The following is an 8,001-nucleotide window of genomic DNA, read 5'->3' as shown; positions in this document are numbered from 1 at the left end:
TTCGAGGCTCACCCTCAGTTTACTGAATGGCAATTCAGGGCTTTAAGCCTTAATAATTAGGGCCACACACAGTCACAGTTTTTGACCTGATAAAGAGACTGTAAAACAACCCTAGAACCTATTTATATTTTTGCTTAATGAATGTTACAGACCCATGTTACGTATTGTTTTTCAGCATCTTCATGATGTCATTTCGATGCCACTTTGGCCATAGGAAACTAGACTAATTATTGCAATAAACATTGGACAGTGCACCAGTCCAAGACTGGCTTGCTGCTCGCTGTATGTACGTGTGTATGCCAGGCAGAGGTGCACGTTCTGCTGAAAGTAGCCAGCGAATACTGATGATGAATTGTCACCATCGGGATTAACCGCACCAGCGACCCCAACCTGTACCGAGTAGATTTCTAGGGTGGCATGGCAGCCCTATCTATGGCTATCGCAGAAACACCTGATATATGGCGTAGCATTTTTTGGTGATCAGAGACAGGGTTTTACACTGAAATTCGTGGCCATGCTGTTAGCAGAGCCGCCGAAGTCGATTTACAATATCTGTTTTAAGAGCCCAGTGAAAGATTTTATCCGAGATTTTAGTCCTTCCGCACTTCGTATCGTAGTACAGCTTACACAGCGCATGCACTAACACTAGTAGCCTTGCTGTTGATCGGGTATGGATAAAACGTAGCACATATTACAGTACACAATGTATGCGTGTGAAAAAAAAAACAGGACGGCGAGCTGAGAACTGAAATGAATATTCATGAGGCGTGACAAATTATACCTCATGCATTCTACAATAGAATGGATGCTGGGCGGTGATTGTATGCTTATCTATTTCGTTTCGATGACAATTTATCTTGTTTTCGGAGGTAATGGTGAGGGATACATAGGCGCCTCTAATATTCAACAATATGGTATTATTACTATTACAACATGTGGCTTTTCGTTGCGAATCCAAGTGTTGTTTTGAACGGTGAGTTGTTTACAGAATTGCAAGCGTCGCAGTGCACTTGATTACTTCACTAAATTGCATACACGTCATCGGGGCGCTGTTACTGGTTACAGCGCCCCCGCGCCGGGGTTACATCGGGATATGCTGGCTTTCTGTAACAGGTTTGCTTTTTTGGGCTGAGTGGCCACAGCCCCATTGCTAGAAACTTGACATGGCTGGAACTTAATATCAATCACAAGTACTGGAGTAGGCTTATTGCCTGAAACTTTGTGTTTGGTCAGAATCAAACCCAATTCAAGTTGCATTTGATTCATCAAAGTTGTGTTTGTGCTTACAAATTCAAATGTCCTTTCTGCAACGGACTTGCGTTTAAACTCAAAGTTGCGTACAAATACAATTTGCGGGACTTCCGTTTGATTATATGAGTTTCTTGCAACTGGGCCCAGGCCAGGAGCATGAGATGCCAGCTTTTCGTCAGTGGCTGGCTAACTTCAGCAGATGATGTGCGTACACTCTAGGCATAGGTTCTATGTACTGTATACGCCATATATTTCGCGAGTCTAAATTTTCGCGAATCAGGAATTCAGGATTTCGCGAGTGGTTAAATTCGCGATCGTGGAGTCCTGTACTGAACGGAAAAGAGTACCCGCGTACGTCACATTCACATTGGGGATCAGAGTCGATATTTTCGTGTGTCTTTAATTTCGCCAATAGCACCTGACTCGTGAAATTCGCGTAATATTTTGCGTATACAATGTATCTCCAGATGGAGGTGTGAGTGAGTAGTGCATTGGTTACTAATACTATGTGACTTTTGTAGGCATCCAACAATATTTATGGCAATAATTTGACTATTGGTTGTCGAATGTGGTTCGCGATGGCATTGTTGAGGAGCTGGAACATGTCAAAATACTTTTCTGTAACTTTAAATATCAATAAGTAGGCCTATCGAAGACAGGTCAAAATAAGTTCATGGCCCCTAATCCCCTGAATTGCCCATGTCCAGATGTAAACAATGTACAGACTGTAAGCCTAAGTAGGGAAAGGAAATACTTTGCTCTCCTACCAGCAGATTAACAGTTACACTTTCTCATTATGATTTCAAGATGCTTGAAAGTTTACTTTGCATACTTGAGTAGTACAGAATCTTGTGTAAATCATCAGTCTACTTTATTTTGAATGAATCTTGAATTGCACAGTTGAAATTCATCTGGATTTACTGTACTTAAGATGTTTTCAAGACTGACAAAAGAGTGATAGGTTCTACTAAGAGGAGTGAGTTGATCCAGTCTTTGACTCATGAACACTTCGTACTGTGAATGATGTGAATAGACTGAGTAACACTGAGTGTTCAGAGATGTTTAACAGTGATCAGTCTATCATCAAGTGAGGTACCGGTAAATATGAATCTGTCACATTTATTCGTGGCTTATAGATTTTTAATGGGTGCTTTCCATGGCTTTAAAATGCGTAAGAGATGAGATCTATTAATAGAGTCTATATCACTGTAAACACACAAATTTTCGCGGTGCATTAATTTTTGTGCATTTTGCGCTACTTTTGGCTGGTGCGAATTCTAAAACCCGCGAAAATATCTTCACAATTTTCTCTGCACATTTTAGATAGATTGACAATCGTGCAGCGGGAATTCAATAACCCGCGAATATGTTTTAGAGCCACTTAGCGCGAAAAATTAACCGCCCGAGAATATGGACGTTTACAGTATTGGTTTGCATGACTGACCTGAATTCATTGCAGAGATCAGAGTGGTAGCTGCTTCATGTAGCAATGTCTTGTGGAGTATGTATGTCTGGGGAAAGTGTTTGGTTTACCTGTCAATAAGATTGATTCTTGCAAGTATAAGCTTAACATGAAGATTGAACCCTTAGTTCTAACCAAACCTTCATATCATATGCAGACATAACCCTACATAGTTGGTGCAGGAGATTATTATTATTATTAGATATTATTACTGCCAATTCACCTCCACTGATATGAGTCTGAGTTTCTTTTCCTTGTTAGCGGTGGAGGTGTCATGTAAAGTGTTAAATATAGTCCATGTGACTATTGAAGTTCTATGGTTGATGCTACTGATGTGGAAAATTGTGAATTTTCCAATAACCGGAGGGCCAAACCCCAAAAAGTCGCTTATTTAACGAGTGAGTCGCACTCTCTCTACAAACTAAGTAGACCATGCTTATTTTCAAGTTTTTATTGTAACAAACAACATTCCACTGGTCTACCTCAAAAAATTTGTTGCGAAAGCCTCCAAATCCAAGATGGCGTCCAAGATGGCCGCCATATTTACTGAATTTGTTATTTGAAAGATAGAATTTGATTGAAAGATCAGATTTCAACAAATGTGATGTCATATGAAAGAGAATAAAATTTTCTACAAGTTGATACCATTTTTGTGGGTTATTGTGATAAGTGGATTGAGATTTTAAGGAAAAAACACTCATTTTTTGATATTTTTCTGAAAAAGGGAAAATCATGAAAATGCTTGATTCAGCATAAATCAGAGAAAGACTGAAGGATTATCTTAAAACGTTTCAAGAATTTTGTTTGACATATCATTAATATTTTGAGAAAATTAGGGGTCAGTACCGATTTTGGTTCAGGAGTTATAATGTCTCAAACTTGAAAACTCACTATGTAAAAATGGCCACTTTAGTTGTGACAATACCTTGTTGGTCGTAAAAAGAGCCTGCGCGCGCCAAGACTACTACACGCACCACTGACACTGGCGCTGTAGCAGTGCCAGTGGTGCGTGTAGTAGTCTTGGCAAACGCAGACATTTTCTTTGACAAACAAGGGTTTGTGCCTGCAAACTAACTTTTCATATCAAGTGGTAGCTCAGGTGACGCTGATTGCTATTATTTCAAAGTAGATTGTTCTGAAGCAGATGAGATGAAGCAAAAATATCTTTCAAATAGAGGTAGAAGCTTGAAACAACCTTGCTATAGAAAGTTTAAAACAAAATCTGGATCAATCACTCAAAAAATTCAAGATTGCAGGCCATCAAAGCTGGCATAGTGTATTGCGCCAAAGTAAATGTATCATTTCGATTTTGATACAATTTTGTCTGTTTTGCTGTCTATTTATATGGTTTTTATATATTCTGAACATTTTAATGCTATTTCAAACCATCTTAGGTTTTTACGGAGACATTTTTTTCAGAATGCATCATGAATATTTCGCTAAAAAGTTTTAAAAAATGAAATTAAAAATGTTTATGAAAACCATGCAGAAATTAACATCTTTCCCATATAATCAATATTTGGAGAAAATTAGAGGTCAGTATTGTATTTGGTTCAGGAGTTATAATGTCTCAAACTTGAAATCCCATTTTACATAATATGCATTTACACGCATCTGTTCCCAAAGACGTCACAGAGGGTCAAATCCAAGATCGTGCTTACTTTTCGAGTTCCACTCTCTCTATAAACAAGACCATACGTAATATTAAGCATACTAAGCAATGTTCCGTAAGTACACCTCAATAGATTTGTTGCAAAAACCTCCAAAGTACAGATGCGGTCCAATAGGGCCGCCATTTTTATTGAAATTGACATTTCAAACATACAATTTGATAGAGACATTGGATTGCAACACATTTGATGTCATATGAAGGAGAGTAAAACTTCCTAAAAGTTGATACCACTTTAGCTGTGTATTGTGATAGATTGGGGGGGGGGGGGGATCCATATTTTTATATTGTTTTGAAAAAAGGAAGAAATGTGAAAATGCATGATTTAGTATTTATCAAAGAAGAACTGAAGAATTATTTTGAAACCTGCGATTAAGATTGAGATTTACTGAGATTGAGACGTAATTCATATTTCTGGAATTACAGGCAATATCATACACTATTGATAAGTTAACGTCTAAAACTTGAAAAAATTACATTTATGCATTATAAATTTTGCATACAATGTGTTTACATGGTCACATGTAATACTGTAACGGTCTAGTGACTTGCAAGTACCTGCAAACTAACTTTTCATGCCAAGTGGTAGGTGACGCTGATCGCTATTACTGTAGCATTTCATCATAGTAGATTGTTCTGAGGCAGATAAAATTGAACAGAAAGTATTTTCCAAAAAGAGATAGGAGCTTGGAATTTGGCACAAATTTTGCCAATGTGTAATATTTAGCGATAAAAATAGTATCCACACAAAATTCAAGATGGCGGTAATTAATCGAGGTTGTCGTTCAAGGCATTATTTACCATTAGTGCACGTAAAACAAAAACCCAGCTTTACTTAATTCCTCAAACTAGTTCTAAACTGTGAGTTAGGGATAGAACAACTAATGTACAAACTGAAATCAGTATAATCAATGCTAAATATTGTTAGATATACTAAATAGATCTGATAAGAATGTTTTTTTTATATACTAAATTGTCAACAGTTATGGCTATGGTTTCTTGAAAAGCAATGGTGATATCTCCGTATGTTTTAGGCTTTAATGGTAGAATACCTTTAGTGTGTTGCGTCAAAGTTAAATCTCAACTTATAACTTATAATTTGATATATTTTTTTAATCTTCTTATATTGCTGTCTATTACATGTTCCTATACATCCGAACGATATTGTGCTAGTGTAAACCATATTGAGGGTCTTTTTTTTTGGGGGGGGGGGGGGTGGAGCTCATTCCAGTGTTAGGGTAAGGCCCAATCTTTGATAAAAAAGAAATGCTTCTGTATCAAAGATATGCTTTTTAACTTGTATGTTACTCTGCTGTTGTAGAAACGCCTGAATGATGATGGTATATGTGTAATAATGTCTGATTCGTAGATGTCCTTGAAAGCCCTTCTGATCCGAACCCCCCCCCCCCCAAAAAAAAAAAAAAAAAAATCCGACATGGCGGCAATTTCTCAACTTTGTTGTGCGAAATGTGTTGTGCGAAATTACTTTTCAGTATATTGTTCGAATAAAATTGTCCAAATTGATTATTCGTGCTGTATATTCACATTTCCAAAAATGCATGCTGAAACTGTATTTTCTGTTACCAGATTTTTCTTACATTGTTTTTAGGCTGATTTCATGTGGGTTATAGTGTCACAATTGATCTGAGCTTATGCCCTTGGTAGATGCTTTCCCATATTAGATATCAGGATCACTCGAGAGTGAAAATGTTCATTTTCATTCATTTTAGAGTGACCTCGGGGATCACTCGAAGAGTGACAAGTGATCCCTAAGGCAGGGCTCGACACTAACGGTGGTCCGGTGGCCCGGGGCCACCAAAAACGCACGTCGGGCCACCAAAATGTCAGAAATGAAGAACATAGGTGGCCTGATCGGGCCACCAAAAAAGATCGGATATTTGCCTTTGGGCCACCAAAAATAAAAGTTAGTGTGGAGCCCTGCCTATTAAGGTCACTCTAAAATGAGTGAAAATGAACATTTTCACTAAAAGTCACTCCAATTTCACTCTAAATTCACCGTTTTCTTGTTATTCACTCCTCACATCAAAAGCAAAAACTTCCACTCGATTTGGGTTTTTTTTTTCTTTTTCGGAGAGTAGAATATCACTGGTTCTAAAAATGTGTCCATAAAAACCTAAGACGGTTTAAGATAGCACAACAGACAAAATTGTATCAAAAACGAAATAATACATTTACTTTGGCGCAATTTTATACACTATGTCAGCTTTGATGGCCTGCAATCTTGAATTTTTTTGAGTGATTGATCCAGATTTTGTTTTAAACTTTCTATAGCAAGGTTGTTTCAAGCTTCTACCTCTATTTGAAAGATATTTTTGCTTCATCTCATCTGCTTCAGAACAATCTACTTTGAAATGATAGCAATCAGCGTCACCTGAGCTACCACTTGATATGAAAAGTTAGTTTGCAGGCACAAACCCTTGTTTGTCAAAGAAAATGTCTGCGTTTGCCAAGACTACTACACGCACCACTGGCACTGCTACAAGCGCCAGTGTCAGTGGTGCGTGTAGTAGTCTTAGCGCGCGCAGGCTCTTTTTACGACCAACAAGGTATTGTCACAACTAAAGTGGCCATTTTTACATAGTGAGTTTTCAAGTTTGAGACATTATAACTCCTGAACCAAAAACGGTACTGACCCCTAATTTTCTCCAAATATTAATGATATGTCAAACAAAATTCTTGAAACATTTTAAGATAATCCTTCAGTCTTTCTCTGATTTATGCTGAATCAAGCATTTTCATGATTTTTCCCTTTTTCAGAAAAATATCAAAAAAATGAGTGTTTTTTCCTTAAAATCTCAATCCACTTATCACAATAACCCACAAAAATGGTATCAACTTGTAGAAAATTTTATTCTCTTTCATATGACATCACATTTGTTGAAATCTGATCTTTCAATCAAATTCTATCTTTCAAATAACAAATTCAGTAAATATGGCGGCCATCTTGGACGCCATCTTGGATTTGGAGGCTTTCGCAACAAATTTTTTGAGGTAGACCAGTGGAATATTGTTTGTTACAATAAAAACTTGAAAATAAGCATGGTCTACTTAGTTTGTAGAGAGAGTGCAACTCGACCTCTGTTTTTAGCTTTTGGCCCCCCGGTTACAAGTACTTTGAGTTAATTATTGAGAATATCTAGTTCTTATGAATAAAAAAATTACACTACCACCACCATCATTAAAAACAAGGAAAAAGGGGAGAAGAAAGGAATATAAGTACAGTATTTCGCAAAGTAGTTGAAGTCTCTGTTACAAATTCTGTAGGATAATTCATAATGCCTGTTTTAAAAAGCGTGGATTCGTTTGAATAGCTGGACCACACAATACAGTTGAACCTCTATTATCCGGCCTCCCTTTATCCGGATCTCTCTATTATCCGGACGCAATCTCGCCGTGATTTTTTTTTTTTTTAATAGTCACTGGAAAGAAAGGGGGATTCCCAACTCCTTGAGAACTCCTACCCAAACACATATGAATTACATATTACTTCCAATATGATTAACATACATTGCATCAAATTTCCTTCCAAATTGCTTACCTTCAGACAGTTCAACATCCCGAAACATCCCCAAATGTAACAATAAAAAGGTTGCAGTAT

At 37.3% G+C, this 8,001-nt stretch overlaps 1 protein-coding gene across 3 annotated transcripts in view; it reads left to right on the top strand.

The window, feature by feature from the left end:
• Window positions 1-8,001, top strand: part of LOC139738614 (casein kinase I-like) — a 111,092-nt gene that overhangs the window by 653 nt on the left and 102,438 nt on the right. The window lies entirely within an intron of this gene.

This window comes from Diadema antillarum, unplaced genomic scaffold, assembly GCF_040938485.1.
Source record: "Diadema antillarum isolate AM-2024a unplaced genomic scaffold, OU_Dant_1.0 seq00000759_RagTag, whole genome shotgun sequence".
NCBI classification, from domain to species: domain Eukaryota; kingdom Metazoa; phylum Echinodermata; class Echinoidea; order Diadematoida; family Diadematidae; genus Diadema; species Diadema antillarum.
This window is presented reverse-complemented; position numbering and strand designations above follow the sequence as displayed.